The 23,168-nt window shown below is 39.8% G+C and overlaps 1 protein-coding gene across 1 annotated transcript in view; it reads left to right on the top strand.

Annotated features, from left to right (window-relative positions):
• AGBL1 (AGBL carboxypeptidase 1) overlaps nucleotides 1-23,168 on the top strand; it is a 784,924-nt gene that overhangs the window by 668,915 nt on the left and 92,841 nt on the right. The window lies entirely within an intron of this gene.

The following is a 23,168-nucleotide window of genomic DNA, read 5'->3' as shown; positions in this document are numbered from 1 at the left end:
TGGGGAGCCTGCTTCTCCCTCTCCCTCTGCTGCGCCCCCTGCTTGTTCTCCCTCCCTCCCTCTCTCTCTCTCTCTCTGTCAAATAAATAAATAAAATATTTTTTTAAATGTTATGTAAGTAGGATCATATACTATGCATTCTTTTGGGTTTGACTTTTTGTTGTTCTTACTCAACATAGGGTTTTTAGAATTCATCCATATTTTTGCATAAAGTTGTACTTTATTTTCACTGCTGCATAATGTTCTATTGTGTGAATATTATTTATCCATTTATTTATCTATTGAATCTTTGATGGGCATTTGGGTAGTTCCTAGTGGGGGGCCATTATGAATACTGTTGCTATGAACATTATTGTGTCTGTCTTTCAATGAATACATGCATGCAATTATTTGGATATAAACTTAGGTGTGGAATCACTGAATCACAGGGCATATGTATATTCAGCTTGTAGTAGGTACTTCCAAAAAATTTTTAGGTACTATATGGAGAATTCTGGGGCTCCAAAATACCAATCGTTGGTTTTGTCTTTCTTTTTCATTGATTATTTCTAATGAGAGAATAGTGATATCTCGTTATGGTTTAATTTGCATTTTTTCAGAAGACTAATGAGATACAGCAGTTCATTAGCCATTTGAGTGTCATTTGTCCAAATTGAGTGTCCTCAATTTGTGTCAAATTTTTAGTTATTGTACTGTTGAGTTGGTTGTTTTTTTCTGATTGATTTGGAGAAGTGTGTATTTGGGCATGCGCATGCACGTGTGCACACACACACACACACACACAAACACACCACTTTTCACTCCCTTACCAATATATTTTGATAAATAGGCATTCTTAATGTAATGTAATATCACTTATCACTTTTTTCTATATGGCTAGTGCTGTTTGTGTACTATTTAAGAAATCCTTACCTACCCCAAGGTCATGAAACCATCCTCTTCTGTGTTCTTTAAAATCTTTATTATCTTGCTTTCATATGTAGGTCCATGATCTATGTCTAGTTACCTTTTGTAAATAGTATGATGTAGGAGTCAATATATGTTTTCTTTCCATTTGGATATCCAGTTGACACAGTGACATTTATTGAAAAGAACATTCTTGCCATTACTACAATGAAGTGTCACTTTTGCCACAAATCAGATGACCATATATGTTAGAAACTATTTTTGGACTCTATTCTGTTCCATTGACCTATCTGTCTATCATTAGGCCAATATCACACTTGTCTTAATTATCATAGGTTTGTAACAGGCCTTGATATCTTATTGGGTGTGTCCTTCAATTTTGTTTTTCTTCCTTAATATTAATATGCCTATTCTTGGGCATTTGCATTGTCATTGAAAGATTTAGAATTAACTTATAAATTTCCACAAAAAGTACATTCTGGGGGAGAATTTGCAGCCTGACAACATGAAACCTTTCATTCTGTGAGAGTAACCTTACAATTAATTGGTTCTCTTTTAACTTCTCTCAATAATTATTAAAATTTCTCATTTCAGAAGTCTTGTATAACTTTCATTAACTTAATTTATTCACAGGTATTTGGCATCTTATGATAAATAGCATCTCTTAAAAATTACATCTTTGTCAATGCTGTATTATGTTTTATATCTCTTTTAAATAACATAAAGCTGATTTTTTTCAAGCTGACCATTTCTATCTTTACTGACAAGTTTAGTCCATTTACATTGCTGATGTGTGTTAATTTGTTTTCTCTCACTTATTTTGAATTGTCTACATATCATGTTTTTTCTTTACTTTTATCTCCATATTTTCTGTCTTCCATGGGATTGATTAATTTTATTTATTCCAGTCTCCTCCTTACTGTTTTGGAAGGTGCACATTATGCTTTTATTCTTTTATTGGTTTCCCTTAATATTTCAACATAACACCTCCTTTGTGGGAGTCGATATGAAAATTTAGTAGCAATAATGAGGCAATGTATTCTGAGTGCACGGCCCATGATATGTGCTCAAAAAAATGGTGATTATCGTTATGAGTATTCCTGCCTGACTTTTAGAAATATTATCAGGATCCAAAATTCATCATCTTCCCTTACTTCCTCTCATTGTATATCTCTCTGGATTACTCTATATCTTTGTAAGGCTGGATATCAAACCTATGGTAACCAAAGGATTTTGATATCTGTGTTTTCTCATCATAAGAACAAAATTGAGTTGCTAAAAGCACCAAGGGTATCTGTACACAGAACAGCTTCCAAAGATAGTCCGAGTCCATGGTAGTGGAGTCTCCCCTTGAAGCTTTTGAGCCTAGAAGCTGACGCATGCTTTTTTCAGCTGGCCTAAATGTGACTTGTAAAAAGTTGATGTGATCTACAGTAAATGATCAGAGTGTCACTGTATTGACTTATGGGGATTTCTGCCCCCCAGAAGTTTTTCGTTGGGGTGCTTTCATTTATTAACAAAATCTTGCCTTTTCATTTCCATGAAAGAGTTTCTCTTGGCTGTTCATAATCCCTTTCTTTTTTTTTTTTAAGATTTTATTTATTTGAGAAAGAGAGAGCATGAGCAGGGGGATGGACAGAGAGACAAGCAGACTCCCTGATGAGCTGGTAGCCCGGCATGGGTCTTGATCCCAGGACCCCGGGATCATGACCTGAGCCGAAGTCAGATGCTTAACTGGCTGAGCCACCCAGGTGCTCCTGTTCATAATCCCTTTCAGTTATAATTCATGGGTCTGGCTCCAAGGCACAGTTACGGATTCTGGGTTCACAGCCTTTTCAATCTGCATAACTTCTGGCTGTAATGTCATCATCGTGCAAAACTGTTCTTGCAAATATCAGCCCTGACGTAATCTGGGGACACATCTAACCAAGGGCCTTGGCTCATTTCAAAATCTTTATTATTCTTTTTACTCTTGTTGTTTGAGGATTACTTTAACAACAATACTTGTATGCCTTTCGGATGTAATGTCTGACTCATTATTAGACTCAGTGCGACCTGGTAGATACGATTTCCCATTCCAGGTTACTACTTTTCCCTGCAAAGGCAGACGGGACAATTCAGGTGTAGACTCTATAAGGGAAGCAGTAAGATTTTACTCCTTCCCACTTTGAAAAATGTGGCTGAAATATTACCTAATCCAGTCTGATCTTATTTGGGGAATTGGAAGCAAGATCCAGAAACAACAATTTCCTTCTTTGGTGTGGGCCTTTGGAAGATATGACGACACTGGTGTCTAGAAACTAATTTGTGAGTGAAGCTAATCTTTGATCATAGCTCCCGCACTTGCCTTAATTTCTGCTTCATGCTGACATTACCGTTTGAGTATGTCAAGCAGATTCAGGGTTGGCCGAAAGGGGGACAGGGGACGGTGGAGAAGGAAGGAAAAACAACCAGATAGCCCTAGAAAGCATTTTTGTAAATGTGCAGATCGTCTGGAGCTTTGCTTCACAAGGTAAAGCAGATATCTCATTCTCAGGAAGGTCAGCGATGAAATGTTTTAAGGTTTAAAGACAGTGGGAATGTTGCTACTAAATTTGCCAGAAGCCCCAGAGCTAACTGCTTTCCATGTGAGCTTTTGATCGAAGTGAAATTAGTTTCCACTTGCAGTAACCAAACTCTTCGGCCACTTTGTGCTTGTTTGTTTCTTTTAAGTGATGCTCCATCTCTCCAGTGGCATATGCATAATTAGTTAAAAAGGCTGAGAAAAACAGCTGGATCTCCGGGGAATCCATATCCACGAAATTGCTTCATTCTTTCCAAATTGCTTATGTTTTCCAGTTGTTTTAAGGAAGTTCTTCCACCAAATGAAATTGTTATTTTAATCGTTTCCCCCCCCCCCTCCCCCACACCCCCACTGCTACCTTCCTTCCTGTTAATCCATTTGAAGGCATGTACATTCTCCTACTAGGAGTCCTAAAACTAAGCTCGGGTCCTCTATTCACTCTTCTTTCTCATCTTCTTCAAAGGCATGCACCTGCTTTGTGTTCAGGGTGATCAGCTACTATGGAGTTTTCTAATGTCTGAAGCTCTCTAGAAATAAATTACATCCTTTGAAACAAACTTTTCTATTAATTTTTACCTTCTCTTTCCCTTTTGGGATAGAAATAGTCTCGCTTTCCTTCACAGCATTGCGAGCAGAAGAAGTATGTTATCTATGTGCCAAGACTGTCTTGCATCCACACCAGCCTGGCTCTGTTGCCCAGCTGTAAGTCTCCTGGCCTCATCGTCTCTGCATCTCTGTTTTTAAGCTTCATTAGAAGGGGTACGGGGAAATGTTGGTCCAAGGGCATGAAGTTTCAGTTATGCGGCTGAATAAGTTCTGGACGCCTAATGTACAGCATGGTGTCTATCGTGAATAATACCGCATCGTATACTTGAAATTTCCCAAGAGAATAGATTTTAAGTGTCCTCACCATGCACAAATGCTGGTAACTGTGGGAGGTGCTAGATACACCCATTTATTAGCTGGATTGTAGTAGTCACTCCATGACATATACATGTGCCGAAATATCACATTGTATACTTTCCAAAACATGTGATTTTTATTTGTCAACTGTAGGTCAATTGTACCTCAATAAAGCTGTTTTTTTTTTAATTTAAAAAAAGGTGAAAAAATACATTAGAATAACCCACTGTGAATTTCTGTGAGGCTCTGACCCATTCACTAAGAAAATTACGTTTCTGGGCTAGGGCAGGGACAGCATTGGAGTAGAGAGAGCATAGATTTTGAGGTCTGAGTGATATATGAGTTTAGGTCCATGATTCAATATTTACTTGCTGTGCACCTTTGCACAATCTCTTAACCTCAGCTCCCCATCTGTAACTTATGAATAATAATAATACTTGCCATAAAGGAGTGTTAATTTTAAATGAGATAACTTACATAAAGCGTTTAGGACAGAGCTGGCCATTATAAGCTTCTAATGCCATGTTAAATATTAATAATGGTATTAATAATGTTGGGGCATAGAGAGTACTGTTCCCCACAGAGGCAACCTACTGATGGAATTCAGGAAAAAATATAGCCAGAAAGTTAATTTGCTTTGTGAACTGGTCGACTGCAAACAGGAGATGTGGTTATGCAAATTCCAGAAATAATAGCTAACATTTATTTCAGCTTGCCAGAGTATATTCACTGCCCCAATGGTTTTCAAGTCTTAACTGTGAATAAAAATTCCCAGGAAGCTTGTTACAAATACAGAAGCCCAGGTTCCATCCTTATAGGTTTTAGTTTGGTTGCCCTGGAAGTAAGAAGGATTCTGCTTTTTAGGAAGTAACCTACGTGTTTCCATTGACTCTACATTACAAATTACCTGAGTCTAGTTTCAAAAGTAACTGTGACTCCTGGTCCTTTAGAGAATTATCCTTGAAGTCAGGTCAGTCAGCCTGCCTTGGCCTATGGAATATTCTAGAACAATGGTCTTGAATAGATCTGGCCTGAGTTCCTTCAAGGCATTAGAATCCTTCCAGTGTTTAGCTCATTGGTCAATACGAAGCCTGACATCATTGGAACAAGAAGTCTTTGTACTCTCCTTTCAACTTTTCTGTAGATCTAAAGTTATCCCCAAAGAAAAAGGTTATTTTTAAAAAAATTAGGTTATAAATTCTTCTTATTTTCCCAAGTGCCTTTTCAACTCCTGGTATTCCAAGTAATAGTAAGAATTATCATCCTAGATTCAAAGGAAGGCTGCATTTTTTCAGGTGAGGTCCCATAATACAAGTGAACTGGTGTTTTTGCAGAGGGACCATTCATTCATAAGGGGCTCTATCAGCCCTTTCATCTCTCTGAGGCCCGAGGAGAAGGAGAAAGGAGAACCAGGGCCTGACTGTAGAGAAACAGGCTTCGGCAGCTCAGGGGATGAGTGGCTGAATGGTAGGTGGGGTGGGAGAATCAGGAGGAAGCACGGCCCAGGTCAGTGTTTTGTTGACAAGCAGAATCCCTTAGGTGTCTTGCTGATTCAAAAGCTCTGGGGTAAGGGCTCAGTAATGATTATGATGACTGGCCACAGATATCAGTAAAGAATTAGAAACTAGAAGAAAATCACAAGTTGTGTAATCAGATAATTGGACCCCAGGAGGACAGCTATGCGCTCCCAGTTCTTCCCAGTGGAGCCCAGAGGGTAGGAGTTAGTATGTCATTGAAGAAAGTCAGACAGGAGAGCATAGTTGTAGCAGAGGTGGATAGCATCTACCCCCCTAGACAGGAAATTATTTGAGAGTTCTTGGCTAGCACCGGTGCTGCAGGACCAAAGCTCTGGGAGAATATCAGGTTGGTTTGTGCACAGACACCACTGGGTTGTGAAAGGGTTTGCTTTCTCTTCAGAGGCTTTGCACTTTTCTGGATTTTCTCAGGGGGTTATTACTGGTTTCCAAGACTTACCTTTGTGTGAAAGCCTTGCTTCTGGAGGCTCATGACTGCCGGAGACTCTGAACGGCAGGAGGAGAGCATGACCAGATGTAGCGTGTGCCAAGCCATCCCGCAGACTTGTCCTCTTCTGGGCACGTTTTCATGAAGGAGACAGTGCACCCACATCGGTGCTGGGAAAAGAGCAGAGCCAGGCGGCTGTCAGAGGCCTTTGGTTCCCATCCAGAACCACTCTACTGAGAGATAACGGGTGCAGAGGACAGCAGGTGTAGCGATTTTTAATAAAATATTTAGGGCATATAAAAATATAGAGACAGACATAAGAGGCACACAAGTACTTACTGTCAAGCTTAGACAATAAAACATCACAAATAAAGTTGATGTCCTCTCTATACCTGTGTCATAAAGCATTTTCCTCTTTACAACCTAACGTAGCCACTATGTTGAATTTAGCTTTTACCAGTCCAAGGCCTCTTTTCTATCTTTCCTGTTTCTGTATGTATCCATAAACTATATTTATATGATTTCTTATGCCGTTTCAACTTTTATATAATTGTTGTCATGCTTTATGTATTCTTCTGCTACTTTCTTTTAAGATTCAATGTGTATTTTTGGGAATTATGCAGGTTAATATATGTCGGTCTAGCCCTTTTATTTAATTCTCTTATAGTATAAATACATCACGGTTTATCCACTTACTATTAAATACTGTGCTGCACTGAACTCTCTTCCATATACACCTATGCCCTTGTATAATTGTTCCTCCAAGAGTGGAGCTTGCTGGACCGAAATGTGTGCATGTCTTCTAGATATTGCCATATGGTTCTCCAAGGCGTGTACCAATTTACACTTCCACCAGCAGTGCATGAGTTCTCCATGCTCCACCTCTTTGTCAATAGTTGGTATTAGTTGGCTTTTTCATTTCTACTAATCGAATATTTTATTGGTGTTATCTGATTGTGGTTTTACTTTGCATTTTCTTGCTTATTATTGAGGTTGGGCCATTTAGGTCTTCTAAGAATTTCCTATTAATATCTTATAGCTGTTTTACCTCTGATTTTTTTTCTTTTTTTGAATACTGATTCCAAGGAGTCCTTTACATATTCTGGACACTAATCCTAGTTGTTAAATTGCATTAAAAATACCTCTCAGGCTGTGGGGTATCTTTTTTTGGGGGGGGCATCTTCTTGAATGTAAAAGATCAAGTAAGAGAAGAAAGAAGCATGCATTTAACCTGAAAAATAGGAGGTGTGAGAATGGGAAATAACAATGGATTACTTACGTCAGAGGGACAGGGTCCAGATGCAAAAGTTATGGAGTCTGAGGCAACAGCTCTTCCCGAGGCTGAGCCCTTGGAAGAATCTTCATGTCTTCCTTGGTCTCTTGCCTGTGGGCTCAGGCAGCACCATCATCACAGAACCACATATGAATTAAGGGAAGAAGAAGTAACTCAGTGGTTATTTTTTTCAGTGCTCAATGAACACACACTTTTTTTTTCTGTCCTAATACTTTATTGTGCGGTCCCGTGCACCAGGTTACTCATGCTGTGCACATGCTATGTATAGTTGTGTGTAGATGACACAGACTTTGACCTTCAGGAGCTCTCAGTACTGTCAGAGGGTCCCAGCTCTAAAGAAGCCATTGCATGATGATGTGACAAGAGCCTTAAGACAGCTGAGGACAGGATAATATTGGAGTCGTTGGTTTCTTCATTCATGTGTGAAATATTTATTGAACATCTATATGGGGACAAGGGATACGGCGGTGAACAAGAGAGACAAGACCTCCAGGAGCACATATCTTAAAGATGTGAGATGACTCATAAGGTCTCAGCAAATAAAGTTACTGTCATGAATAAATAATTATTAGAAAGTTCATCAGCAAGATAATTCACGCAATGATAAATGGCACATTGGACACATTTTGAAAAGGATAACACAGTGGCAAGTGTTGAGGGATGGGTCTCTACAGATGGCATGGCCAAAGACGGTCTCTCTGAGGAGCCAGTGTTTGAGCTGAGATTTGTCCGATGAGAAGGACTTGGCTGTATGACTTCTGGAAGGACAATATTCCACACAAAGAAAAAGTCAAGCGCAAGTCTGCAAGGTAAGAATGAGCTTAGGCTTCAGAATAAGCAGAAATCACAGAAAAGAGAGAGATGGAACCTGTTGGCTGGGGGGCTTTGAGATTGAAGACAGGTTGTGAAGCAGAGGTCAATCAGGCAGAATCTGGAAGGATGGAAACTAAAGAATGTTCTAGCTAGAGGAAATACCATGAACAGAGATTATGAGGGTAAATACACTGTGCAAAGTCAAAGCTTCAGCATCTAAATCCATTAATCTGTGTAATTACAGAGTCAGATGCAAGGTCTAACAGACCACTGCATGTGGTTCTTCCTGATGCTTGGACTTAGCCCAATTGCCTGCACACTTGTGTCTCCTAATCTAGAGTCCTGAAACTTCTATAGGCTCCATCTTTAGACAAAAGCCATCAAGTAATCCAGCCAGCAGAGATTTTTCTCACAGTGATGTGACTGTAACAGAATTCAGATTCTGATTTTTAGCAAGGGGTAAGAGGATTAGGTAAGGACCACCTAAAGCAAGTTTCTACCAAATTCCCATCACTGAAGCTTCTCCTTTGGCTTTGGAAGTAGCTGCCAGGTGGCATTTTCTTTGCCAGAGATATCATGCAGCTTTCTAGATGATCTCATTGCTAGGGACAAACAGCTGAATACAATGGACCAGGCTTCATCATCTCAGAATGCTGAGCGGGGGCAAGCCTTGAACCTTTAAATTGTACCTGTTGGTCAATGACCCCGGTCTGTGCAGTACTGCAGTCCAGCCCCTACCCCCGAATCTCCAGAGTGCCCATCCCAGTGGCTCTCAACATCACTCACTCTAAGGGGTAGTTTTAAACACATGCATGTTTCAGCAGTTTTCCTAAGCTGTAGAGAACACCCTTTGCTTTTGAAAGAATAGAAATATTCACTTGACCTGCTAAATGGTGCTTGATGATAGGGGGCATAGGATATCTCTTCCTTCCCAGGAGCTAGCTCTGGAAAGTCTTTTCAAATCACCTTACGGCTCTTAGTTCTGCTTAAATGACTCCAATCATTTGAGTAGTCTCTGGTGATGAAAATAGTCACCGAGAGACTCAGAGACACCACACCTCTTAATCAGAAACATACCAATCCAGTCCTGATTTTCATTCTTCCCTTCTTCATTTATCAGATTTCTTAAAGTTAGGCATTATTTAAAAAGAGTGTTTTGTTTTTGTGATTTTCAGTACATACCAATGCACTCTCATTCCTTAATTCTCTTCCCAGGGAATGCACAGTCTTCTCAAGAAGGTACCCAGAGCCACATTTTGCACTTGGCAATCATTTCCTAATCACAAAGCTCACCTACATTTCATGGGGGGACAGCACTGTGTTTCTCCAGAAAAAAGATGCTATAGATGTTATCCCATCAAGGCATTTGGGTGACTCTGGCAACCTCAGGGAAGGAGCTCATGTGTTGTATTGATTTCACCAGCAGAATAGAAAGGGAGACACATACACACATAGATTGTGAGCTTTACTTTGCAAAGACTGCATTTCTGCAGTCTTTGTCCTCTAAGGCTATCTCGGGGCTTGGTGGACAGCTGCGGGGCCAGTAAGCCAGTGCCCTGGGGCAAACTTGCGACTTAAGCCTTATTTCTAGAATATTGAGTCGTAAGAGATGATCATTTGGACTTTTTTTTTGGAGGGGGGATCCTGTTATTTCTTGTTGTATGGCTGCGGGAAATGGTTTCCATTGCAATAGCAATAAGGGAAGGCAGCATGAAATCAGCAACAGAGTCTAGGAATTTATAGTCTGCTCCCGTGATTGCTCCCTCTTCATCTGATGTGGCTAAAAGTCTCTCCTGTTATAAAGATCTAATATGCCTTCAATTTAATTCAACAAGCACTTGGGAAATGTGTAACTGTTCCATGTAGTAGCAGCTCCCTTAACATACTGCATGGCTTCCGTAACCTACAGGAAGCAATTTCATGAAAGAAGTTGTAATAAGTCCCAAATACTAAACAAAGACAGAATGGGTAGGTCGCAAAATCCATCAATAAAATAACCAAATAATCCATGCTGCAGGGAGACAAGAAAGAGGAAGGTCAATCTTTATGAGAATTTGAAGATGATCAGTAATCATCAAGAGAGAGGTAGCATTGGAATATGGGGACTATTTGGAACTATATAAAGACCCAGCCTTCAGTCTGAGATCTTAAAACCGTGGTCTGGAAAACACGTGAACATGAAATGACCTTCTGCTGAGGGTGAACCTCTCCCGTCTGCTGCCATTTGACTGGATATCACTTTAGTGAGCCACTGAGGTCTGAAGATGGGGTCCTGACAAGGCTGAAGCTAAAATTTCTGAATGGATTAGCACCAGATGTGGAGAGTATATGAATCTCTGTCCTTCCCTTTATTATTTTTTTTTATTATTTGAGTAAATATTTAAAATCCCTAACTTTCGCATTTTTTTAAGCTAGGGATGGTCTTAGTTCATATAATTACTTTGAGAATCAAAGTACATAATTCATGCCAAACGCTTCACCCACAGTGGTGGCTCATTGAACGCTAGCCTGTGTTCTTGGGCAGGAGGTCTGAAAGCCTAAACCAAGGCAATGGTCTTGGCTTTTTTCAAGACAGTATTCTTTAGAAGAGTAAAATCAGGTGGAACTTTGGGAAATGTTTTCTGCCTTTGTATTGCTTTCCCACAGAAATGCTGTCTCCGAAGATCTCTTGGGTACCTCATTTCTCACCTAAGTCTTTAATCAAGCCAGCAGTCATTGTGTTTTTCCTCTGATTTTTTAAAAAAGATTTTATTTATTTATTTGACAGAGAGAGAGCACAAGCATTGGGAGCGACAGAGGGAGAGGGAGAAGCAGGCTCCCCGCTGTGCAGGGAGCCCACTGCAGGACTCGATCCTGGTACCCTGGGATCATGACCTGACCCGAAGGCAGACACTGAACAGCCTGAGCCACCCAGGCGCCCCTTTCTTTTGATTTTTGCTAAAATATTAACTGGATTCCAAAGCTGTCTTTCCTAGTTTCCTACCGACTTAACACAATTATTTGCCCCAATCCATACCTGATTTTATATGGCTAACAATCTGTGACTTGACTTCTAACTCCAATGCCCACACCTATTCTGAAACAGTCTGGCTCTAACTTTGAGTAATAGCTACATTTATCACCTGCCTCCTGAGTAGGACACCAGTAGGGCCTTTACCTTTGCTCGGCATCAGAATTACAGAGTGTTTTGTTTCTTTCTTTTCCTCTCCAAGTCCCCTTCCCCTTTTCATATTCCAGTTTGATTGATCTGAGTAGATTTTGGAATACTCTTTATTATCAATGAGTACCCAGGTGATTCTGATGTAACCTGTCCATTGGCTAGAACTTGGGAAGCATTATTCTGGATTAAAAATTGTCCAGAGGGTTGGGGAAATAATATGAGTGAGGATGCCAAGCCAGGTATGAACATGGTTTGTTCAGTGTTGGGTCGAGGAGGGGGAGCTATCAAGGAGTAGCTGATAAGATGTTTGATGGGAGCATCACGAATTATGTGTATAATATGGGTCCAGATTATGAAGAAATTTATTGGAGAGAATAAAGCAGCTAAACAGCCTTTGTAATCATTACCTACCATGCCTAGATTTGTCAGGGCTAGGTCTTTGCAATAATTCTCATAAAATGTAACAACATCCAGAGATCATAAGACAGAAATTTAGAAAGTCAAAGATGTATTTCCATGATTCTTAGTGTATTAATTTTAATTCAGTATAATTAACATACAGTGTTGTATTAGTTTTAGGTGTACAATATAATGATTCAACAATTCTATACATTATGATTCTTAGTAACGTTATCAACAAAAATGTGGATATTCATCCCTTCTATTGCCAAACCAGCCCCATTTCTTATGTATCTTAAAACTAGAGAGGTATTTTCACTTTTGTGTCATTTCATGCCCCACAAAAACTGACAGTGTCCGTACTTAAAACTTTTTATTAAACTCTATCCACAAGGGATTGAAAATAGTTTATACAATTTACCATTCTTGATTTTTAATAGTAATAAAATGTTCATAATAACACATTTATTCTGGGAATTAGGGAAGCACTGTAGAATGTTATTCATGCATCTGCCTCCTTGAAACATACATACATATGAGAAATCTGAGATGCAGAATGGATTAAGTTGACTCAACGAGCATTGGGGGCACTCGCAAAAGAGTAGACCTATAGATCAATGGGATAGAATTGAAAGTCCAGATATAAACCCGTACATCTATAGTCAACTGATTTTCAACAAGGCTGCCAAACCCATTCAGTGGGCAAAGAATAATTTTTTTCAGGAAATGATGTTGGGACAAGTAGATATCCACATGCAAAAAAATGAAGTTGGATCCCTACCTCACACCATAAAAAAATTAGCGTGAAATGGATCATAGACCTAAATGCAAGAGCTAAACTTATGAAAGTCCTAGAAGAAAGCACAGATGTAAATCTCCATGAGCTCAGATTTAGCAATGGTTTCTTAAATATGACACACCCAAAGTACAAATGACAAAAGGAAAAATAGATTAATTAGACTTTATCAAAATTAAAAGCTGTTCTGCATTAAAAGACACTATCTAGGAAGTAAAAAGACAACCTACAGAATGGGAGAAAATATTTTCCTACCATATATCTGATAATGGGCTAGTATCCAGAATATACAACAACTGAACAACAAAAAGACAATCCAATTTAAAAAATGGGCAAAGGACCTGAATAGACATATCTCCAAAGATACACAAATGGCCAACAAGTAGAGAAAAAGATGCTCAGAGTCATTAGTCATCAGAGAAATGCAAATAAAACCTACAATGAGATACCATTTTATACCCAGGAGGATGCCTATAATCAAAAACACTGTAAGTCACAAGTATCGGTGAAGTTATGGAGAAATTGTTGGTATGAATGTAAACTGGTGTACTGTAGAAAGAAATTTGCTGTTTCCTTAAAACTGTTAAACATAAAATCACCATATGACACAGCAATTGTACTAGACATATACCTAAAGAATTAAAGACAAATGTCCAAACAAAACCTTGTACATGAATGCTCATAGCAGTACTGTTCACAATAGCCAAACAGAGAAAACAACCCTGTCATTCATCAACTGATGAATGGATAAACAAACCGTGGTATATTCACACAATGGAATATTATTCCGCCATAATGAGTAGTAAAGGACTGATATGTGCTACAACAACAGGGGTAAACTTTAAACACATTATCACAAGTGAAAGAAGTCAGATCGTTTCCCAAAGATTATTCAACCAGAAAATTCATTAAACTTTGTTATAACAACCACACAAATTAATAAAATCTCATTGTTCTGCCTAAAAAGAGATTTGCAGCTTCATCTTTGTATTTTTTTTAATTATTGGGTAGCCTACTTAGAAATACCAATTATAATAAACTTGAATTCTTCACTCAAAAAACAAAAAGAAAAGAAAGAAGTCAGTTACAAAAGACCACATCTTGTAAGATTCCATTTTTACTAAATGTCTGACATAGGCAAGTCAATAGAGACAGAAAGCAGATGAGTGGTTGCCAGGTTTCCCTGAGGAAGAGGGGATGGGGTGGGGGTGACTGCTTAATGGGGTTTCTTTCTGGGTGATGTCCTGGAATTAGAGGGTGTTAATGATTGCACAACATTGTGAATGTACTAAAAGCCCCTTAATTGTATACTTTGAAGTGGTTAAAATGGTGTATTTTGTGTTATATGAATCTTACCTCAGTGGAGAAAAAAAAAAAAAAGCATGTGGGGTCTCAAGTTCCCTACTTCCACATTGGTGCTCTTTCCCCAACTCTGTATTCTGTGATTTTCTGAAACTGGACATCCTTTGGATATATTCCTGTGGATTTTCCATGTAGCAGAAACTATTTTGCTCATCCCCAGTGTACATGGGAGGAGGTAGCACTAGTCTTTCGATCCTGAATACAGAGCTGTGCACAGACAGTTGAATAGCTAGTTTTGTAGAGAGAGTCTCAAAGTGGACATGGTGATCTGGGTCATCACATCACAGAGCATTCCTAATTAGAGGGCCACATGGGGACCAGTATCTGCCAAAAAGCAAGAAAATTGCCAAAGGAGGAAAAATGGCAGATTCCAAACTCCAGGGACAATCAGCTAATCAGCTTCAGGACCTAGTGCTGAGGGCCATCTGCTAAAGGTCAGCTGGAGGAGATGGCTATCAAAATTTGAAATTTGGTCTCCATAGCTCTGAGAGCTGCAGGGTCCAGCTCGGGCACTTCAGCCACAATTGGAATCCTCAGCTTTAATTGTCAGATCATCAATTCCCATTGACTACCTGCTCTTGCCAGAATCCTCGGGTGGTAAGAAGGAGAAATGGGGGGAAGATAAATCATTGTGTGGAAGAAGGTTGATTGAGCCCTGTTGTGATATCTGACAGCCAATCTTTTATGAAATCTTCTGGGCTTTAGGACCAGGACTGGAATTTTGTGGAGCACTCAGAAATGCTCATCCTTGAAATAAAGGCTTCTTGAACATTCCCCGGGGCTCCCATTACCTGGGCTGGAGAGCATGACTCTGCAAGTGCTTGTTGGAGATTGAGCTCCAGTGTGATGTTCAGGAGCTCAAACTTCCTTCCCATCAGAAGGGCATTGTCTCCCTCCACGCACCCCCAACACAGGCACTGGACTGGTAAGCAGCCTGCTTGCTTTTTGGTCTTATAGCCCAAAGGGAAGCTTGCTGGCACACAGGAAGGAAGCAATAGACTACTTTGCTGAAGATAATGGCCTTCAGCTTCACATTCTTATGGAAGTGTCAGGTGTCTACTTGCACCCAGGCCCGTGCAGTAGCCTTCTGATATGTGTTCAACAACTCAATTTTTACATCAAGCCTATGAGGCACCCACTGGTTTTCTTACCTTCAAGTCAAGATGCACATACTCAGGCTCAGAAGAATGAAATGATTTGCCCAAGGTCATACAAAAAAGCAACTGCTGGACCAGAATTCTCTCCCTCTTTCTGATCCAAAAGGCCACAGTCATTCCACCTCACATTGGGGAAAGTGAAGAGACAGGTTGCCCGACTGGACATTTGGTCTGTCAGAAAAGTAAATGTCATCAGACTTTGAACGTAATGCACTCTGTCCTTTCATATCTGTCATAAAGGATCGCCTCTAAGCCCCGCAAGCTCACTAGTGAACTCTCCGAAACCCAGAGTAGTTGGTCTCAATCTATCCTTTGACATCAACTAAGGGCAGGGGTTGAAGATGAAAACAGTATTGCTTGCCTCTCATGTATCACTGGCCAAAGTGACTCTGACCACCTGCAACTCGTACCTAAGGCATGACAAGAATCTTTAAAAATGACTAAAAATTTAGCTATGGCTTCAGAGCTTTAAAGCCATTCTGGTTCATGCCATTTAGCAGCTCACATAACACTGAAAGGCTTTGTTTGGTTTTAGAGCTCAAGGGCAAAATCCAGTCCTCTGACTGTTTTTGTTTTGTAAATAAAGTTTTATTGGAACATAGCCACACACATTCATTTACAAGTTGCTTAAAGCTCCTCCTGTGCTACAAGGCTGACTTGAGTAGTTGCATCAGAGACTGTATGACTCACAAAGTTTAAAATATTTACTACTTGGCCCCGTACAGAGGGAGGTTTTAGAACCCTGTTTTATGGTTCAGGAGGGAAGGGCCCTCTAGTGCTTTCTCACTCTGAAGTGTAACTCCCAGTGTCAATGAAAGTGAATCGTGCAGGGCTGAGTTAGCTGTGATACTCCCCGAGAAGCAGTGATAGAGAACACGGGCTCTGGAAATCAGAAAATCCCAAGTTCTTCTGGCTGTGCACTTGTAGGGAAGTCACTCAGCTACTCTGAATTTCTTCATCCGTGAAGTACACATAATAATCTTACCTTGCAGGATTGCCAAGTGCCTGGCCAAGTGCCTGATACATAGCAGGTCTCATTAAGTGATATTTTCTGGATGACTCCCCAGAGACTGCATTGCCACATGGTGAAGGCCTCAGTGACACTGGCATGTTGGAGGTCGGCACACACCAGCTCTTACTATCAGTGGGCTGGCAGATTGTTTTGTACATCCCACAATGCATGGCATGCAGGAGGCTGGGTGCCTTGAAGCTTTATGAATAGAATGGAAAAGCAGAGTCATTTCAAAGAAGTAGCAGAACTGCCTCTTCTTTCTTTTTCCTCACTTGTGTTTCTCATGCCAGAGACCTGTTATCCTGTAGGCATCTCAACCTGCCCACTCTGATGAATAAAAAATGCACCAGGCAGTTGCTAATTGCTGATAACTCCCTTCCTATTGATCTCTCCTTTGGCCCCACCATCTCATGTTATGGCGTGAGCCTTCCAACTAATCACAATTGAGATGGGTCAGGACATAGAGGCCCTGTTTAAATATTTCTGTGGCAGAGTCTCTGCAGGGAACACACACACACACACACATACACGAGTACAGATGTATTTTAAGAGGTGTGACAAACTTCCCATCATATTTAAGCAGAGGGGTGGGAAGGATCATCAGCAAGATGGATCAGGACAAAATCTGGACCAACCTGTAATGGAAAGAAGGTGGCCCATTGGATGTGAGGCAGAGCTTCTTTTTTGGATATGACCTTGTTATCAAATTATATTCTGCTAATGTATCAGTCAAAGTTTTTGTTGAAACAGAAGGAGATTCCATTAGGGGCAATTGCTATTATATAGAATTTCTTGGAAGTTCATTTAACTAGGCTTGGGTGCTACTCAGCCATAAGCAATGCAGCTAAGAGAAATGTCCAGCCACTCAGTGCAAATGCTCCAACTGAAATCCTGAGGCCATCACTGCATTCCTTCAGTAGCCATTAGACTGCCAACCACAAAATCAAACTCCTCCTAACAACAATGCCCTCAACCACACACCTGCTTAAAGAGCAGGTCGCCACTGCCTCGCCATAACTCCTTCTGCCTTCTAAGTCCTAAGTAAGAGTGTCGGCTTGGTGGCAGCCAGAATACCTCTGGAAGCCTGACTGCAAGGGAGGCTGGGAAATTTAGACTTTTGTTTACCAACATTTAAGTAGACCGGAATGTGTGCCACGAGGGCATTGGAAGAGAGTTCAGTGAATCCATCTATAACGTCTGTAGAACCACAACTGCATTTTAAAGACTGCATAAATAAATTCCCTGGGAGGCTGAAACAGCCTTTTTCTTCATCCCAGGAGTATTTTCAATCCCTGGACATTCGTAGAAATTTGAATCAAGAGGCTCCTGCTTTCCTTTGTGACTAAGATTGGTTACCAGCTAACTAACAGGGCCATTGAATGGGCCATTACTCTGTAATAGCAAGAAGTTAGACTCTTTGCATGCCATACTTTAGTCCCATAACAAACATATGAGATAAATGTTATTTATCCAGTTTAGCCTTTGGAAAACTGTAGTGTAGACAACTTAACTTGTCCTGTTTACACCACATATATGTTAGGTAGTATGTCTAGATATCCAAGATGTGCCCTTAGATCACCGGGTTGAGGAGGTTAGGATCTCCTATTTATTGGGGAATTGGATGAAACAACAGGTAGTAGATATTCGGTGGTTGTTGGTGGTGGTTTCTTGCTTGTTGTTTGTTCTTTTTATTATTGTTGTTGTTGTTTTAAGTGAAACTCCTTGAACGGGGAGACTCTGAGGAATTATGAGGAGCTGGGGAAGAAGCTCCTTCACTTGGCAATCTTTGTTTGGGACCCTGAGCAAAAGTTAAATAAATACATATTTACCCAAGGCAAGTCTTGCTTTTAGGAACATCTTTCTTTTATACTGCAGTGTTTTACTAGCACTCAGGCTCTGGATAGTAGCCAGGCTGTCGATTCAGAGTTCTATCTGGTTTGAATGTCGTCCCTGATTCCTTTTGTTTGCATCTGAATGTAATTAGAACTTTCAAGGGCCTCTTACTATGGTCAGAAGTCCTTAGACAGCCCCCCTCCCATATTAAATAAACCTATTTCTGATATCTTCAAAAATGCATGAGCACTGGGGCACCTGAGTGGCTCAGTCAGTTAAGTATCTTCCTTCGGCTCAGGTCATGATCCTGGGGTCCTGGGATCAAGCCCCGTGTTAAGGTGTGGTGTTAGGATGTCGGGCTCCCCGCTCAGTGGGGAGTCTGCTGCTCCCTCTGCCCCTCCCCCTGCTCATGATTTCTCTCTTTCTCCCTCTCAAATAAATAAATAAAATCTTTTGAAAAAATGTATGAGCACATAGAAATGACCAGTCTGAAGGTTAGGCAAAAGGGGTGGGTATTAAGAGATTAATCTAGACTTAAGTATCGGCACAAAAAGTAACACTGTCTTCTCTAAATCATGATAACTCATGTACTCAAGTCGTCTACAAGCACTGATTTCTTAATACTCTTTCTTCTTTTCAGAGTAGCTCATCAGAGTTAAAAAAAAAATGGCCTCCAATGTTGTTATTCAATTGACTAAATTCTAGAATTCTTGCTCTAGGGGAATCCTGCAGGCTCCAGGCAGTTGCAGAAATGGAATAAGTACTCTGACCTTCGCTTCTATTTTTTGTTGACTTTGGATGAGGAAATGAAACCCCAACATCTTCATCTTGATGTATAAGCCATTTTGAAATTCTGAGCTGAAAAGTGCTAGGGAATTGCATATAAAACTAATTATTACCTTGTAATGAAATGGTTCTGCAAATTACTGCTTAATAATACTTGAAGTCATCAAAAAGTTCAAAGATTAATTACCATGTAACTGGCAGTGTTTGGCTCAGAAAATTAAGGTTCCAGTGACGAACAGAAAAATATCCACATAATTACGCAGGTATAATGCAGCTTCATACATTCAGGAATATAGGCTTCTCAAAATAGCAGATTTCTTTTGAGAACATTAAGTAGTTTTTCATTATTCTTACTTCTTGTAATATTGGAGCCAATATCATGCTTGTTTACTAATTTATGTCTAATGGACACTTTCTCTTTAGCAAACACCTGCACCACCATGAAATAATTGAAATGATATCATTTCATAGTATATTATTGTTTTTGTCATGGATCCTGGCAATTAATAGGCACATATTCTTTGGGGACATTTTTATGGACCTTAGGTGGCAAAAAAATATACCGCAGAACTACAAAATATTTGAAACCATGTAAAGAGTCTTTTAAGTTTACTGATGTACCATTTGAATCAAGGAGGGTTTTTTTTTAATTTTTTATTGTTATGTTAATCACCATACATTACATCATTAGTTTTGGATGTAGTGTTCCGTGATTCATTGTTTGTGCATAACACCCAGTGCTCCACGCGGAACATGCCCTCTTTAATACCCATCAGCAGGCTAACCCATCCCCCCACAACCCTCCCCTCTAGAACCATCAGTTTGTTTTTCAAAGTCCATCATCTCTCATGGTTGGTCTCCCCCTCCGATTTCCCCCCCTTCATTCTTCCCCTCCTTCTATCTTCTTCTCCTTTTTTTTTTTCTTAACCTATATTGCATTATTTGTTTCAGAGGTACAAATCTGTGTGAATCAAGGAGTTTTAAGTTTATTTTATCTTTCTATCCTTTCTATATCCTTGCAAAGAGAAACTCTTGAAGACAAGCAATTAGACGGGGTCAGCATGTCCCTCCAGAGCTTCTAGGACAGAGAGAAAGCTGCAGTCTGGAACCCAAGTATATTCCTTCCATAAGCATATTTGGTATTTGACACTCCACCTCCTGTTATTTCCAATGACACCATCCTCACTCTACATACCTCATTTCAAAGTTTGGCTGAGGAAACTGGCCTCTTATGTTTTGGGATTTTTTTTTTTAAAGTGAGACATAATTAAAAAAATTGAATTTGGCAAGTTGTGCCTGGTTCAAGCAGGAGCCATATGCTAGCAACCACCGTCTGGCAAGTTCAGAACACTTTTGGCATGTCATCTACCCTATCTGAAAATGTTTGCCGTATAGTTACCTGGCTGATTGTAAAAAAGAAGGTCACTTACAAAGAGAGAAGTGGAATTATAAGGGAATGGAGGGAGAAAGACTGACCAGAAGGAGAGAAATGAGTCACCTGATTTGAGGACAATACTTTTTTTTTTTTTCTTCATCAGAAGCAGCAGTTGCTGAATTAGGTTGTAGCAGGTGAAATTTCATGGGGTCAGATAAATAAAATACCAACTAAAGATAAGCACTGGGGAACATTTTTTAAAGCAAATTTTGCCAGCCAAGGGTTGTTGAGTATGAAATCGAGGTCTCTTGGTATGCACTCGCTTTCAGACAAAACAAAACGAAGCTAGAACTTCCATGTGTGATGCATTTTTGGGACCCATCCTCAAAGTGCCCCTCATGTTCACCATCACTCAGCCTCAAAGATCGCTTCCTCCTGGAGCAGCAACCATCAAGGTTCTCTCGGTTTTCCTGAGTTTCTTTTCTAAATTCTATCTGGGGGCAAAGCTCTTGCTTGGAAAAATGTTGGGGAGAAACAGAAAAGAACTAAGTGTGTTTCTCCTTACCTTCCACCCATTCAGCCTTTCCCTTTATTTATAAAACCATATACAAAAGCCTATCATAACCCTCACAAACTAACACATGCCCCATTTTTCTGAATCTGCTATCTGCCACTGTGTCGTGGCATGATGAGCCACTTTGAGTTTATATGATCTGCTTACAGATGCTAGTCCCCATGCACATTACATCATGCTTTATTTTCCTTTGTAAGATAGTCCCTTCTTCGAAAACTCTCATAATGGAAGATGCTACATCGCTGAGAATGTCTTCTGACCTAAACCTATATTTGTACCTATCTCTCTGTGTATCTGTTTATCTAGCTAGATTATTTTTAGCCTGCATCATGAAGGTCTCCCTGTCACAGCAGGGATTTAAAGTCTCTACCAACACATGTTACATGAAGATTTGATAGATTTATGAGTAAAGCACTTGAAGTATGCTGGGGGTGGTGAGAAAAGGGGGGAGGGAGCAGGAACCAATAAGCACAAAGAGCACTGCTGTTGTTATTACATGTCCCTGGAACCTGGAATCCTAGACACTTGAAGGAATGGAACTCAAAACCTGGTCAGTTTACATTAAGGATGAGAAATGTTTAAGCTCAGCCATCAACTCAGGGATGCTATTAAGGTTTGGAAGAATTAAACCTTATTTCCTTTGGAGATTAAACAACTCTCTAGACAGTGGGAATAAATCCTAAAAACATTTTTGATCATAGTAGAGGGATTCAAATTTGTCCAGTACTTTTTTGTGGTTAAGAAGGGATCCTAAGTTTATGAGTCTCCGTGAATGTTTCTATAGACAGAACCAATGGGCAGCACTTGTTTTATCATATTAAACTCACCAGCTCTAATTTTTTTAGACTTGGGACTACTATTCCCACTCTCAAATCAATCAGAGTCTTCTCTACTGAGCTTTTCAAATCTTTTTATGTTCAATAAATAGAAACTCGTGCTGACAGAGTTGTGTCTACTAATTCACCAGTGTATCCCAGTTCTTAGCACAGAGCCTGGTACTCAGCAGGACCTCAGCAAACATCTCTTGCTTGATGTGCTTGCAGTAGGCGAATGTCCAAGCTCAGACGTACCTCTATCACATCTCTTCCTTACATCACAAAGTAGAACCATGTTTCTTAAGCCTAACATATACTTAGCACTTAAATATGTCAACATAGCACATGGAAGCAAATCAAACAATTTAGTTTCTTTTTCTAAAGTAGCATCAAAAACTAATGATATACTGTATGGTGACTAACATAACATAATAAAATTAAATTACATTTAAAAAGTTAAAAAATAAAAATAAAATAAAGTAGCAACTGGGAATATACATATATTGTTCCTGGCTTCAAGGCACTCATCCTCTAATGGGAAGGACAGATAAATAAACAGATCATCTCAACCATTTAATAAATGATGATTTAATAAATATAATTCACGGAACTATCACACATAAAGGAAAGGTGAGGGATAAATATAAGCATGTGTGGTCAGACAGACCTGGGTTTAAATTGTGTCTCAGTCACTTACTAATTAAGTTACTTTGCACCTTTTCCTTAAGCTTTCTGTGCTCCAATTGCTTCATCTATAAAATGATATCATAAAGCACTTAGCATAGGGCTATTGTAAGTTATATTTTGATGATATAAGATATGTAAGGAACTTAACATAGTACTCTACCACTCATGAGGCTTGTTGTTACCTGTTATTCTAAAATCAGGGAATGTTTTCCTAGGGAAGTGAATTTTCTTTTGTATTTGTTTTGTGGGAAACCCCAGTCAAATGAAGGGACAATACCATGGGGAGGAATTTAGATTTGTTTAAGAAGCATCATATGCAGCACTATATATATATATATATATATATTCTGCTTCATTTCGGAAAAGATTAGAGGCAACTCTGGCATCTCGTGGGTGATCCATTTGAATTGTGTCAGGTCATTGGTCTCTCTCTTTTGAGTTTTCCCTGATCTTTTGGCTATTTGGAATTTTCTAACCAATATGGCAAATTGCTTCTGCTTTTTGGTAAGGAGCAAGTTTATCCTGAGAGTCTTGAGGGAAAGAGACTAGGAAGGGCATAGTGCAGTGGTTCTTAACCAGGGGTGATTGTGCACTCCGAGAGACATTTGACAGTATGAAGGAGCATTAAGAATTGTCACAGCCAGGGAGCGAGGGTGATGCTACTGGCATCTAGTGAGGAGAGATCAGGGGTGGCTGCTAAGCATCTGGCAATGCACAGGACAGTCCCCACAACAAATTTGTCTGCCCCCACATGTCAGTGGTGCTACGGTT

This window comes from Callorhinus ursinus, unplaced genomic scaffold, assembly GCF_003265705.2.
Source record: "Callorhinus ursinus isolate GAN/ISIS: 27379988/994484 unplaced genomic scaffold, GSC_fseal_2.0 scaffold45, whole genome shotgun sequence".
Taxonomy (NCBI): Eukaryota; Metazoa; Chordata; class Mammalia; order Carnivora; family Otariidae; genus Callorhinus; species Callorhinus ursinus.
This window is presented reverse-complemented; position numbering and strand designations above follow the sequence as displayed.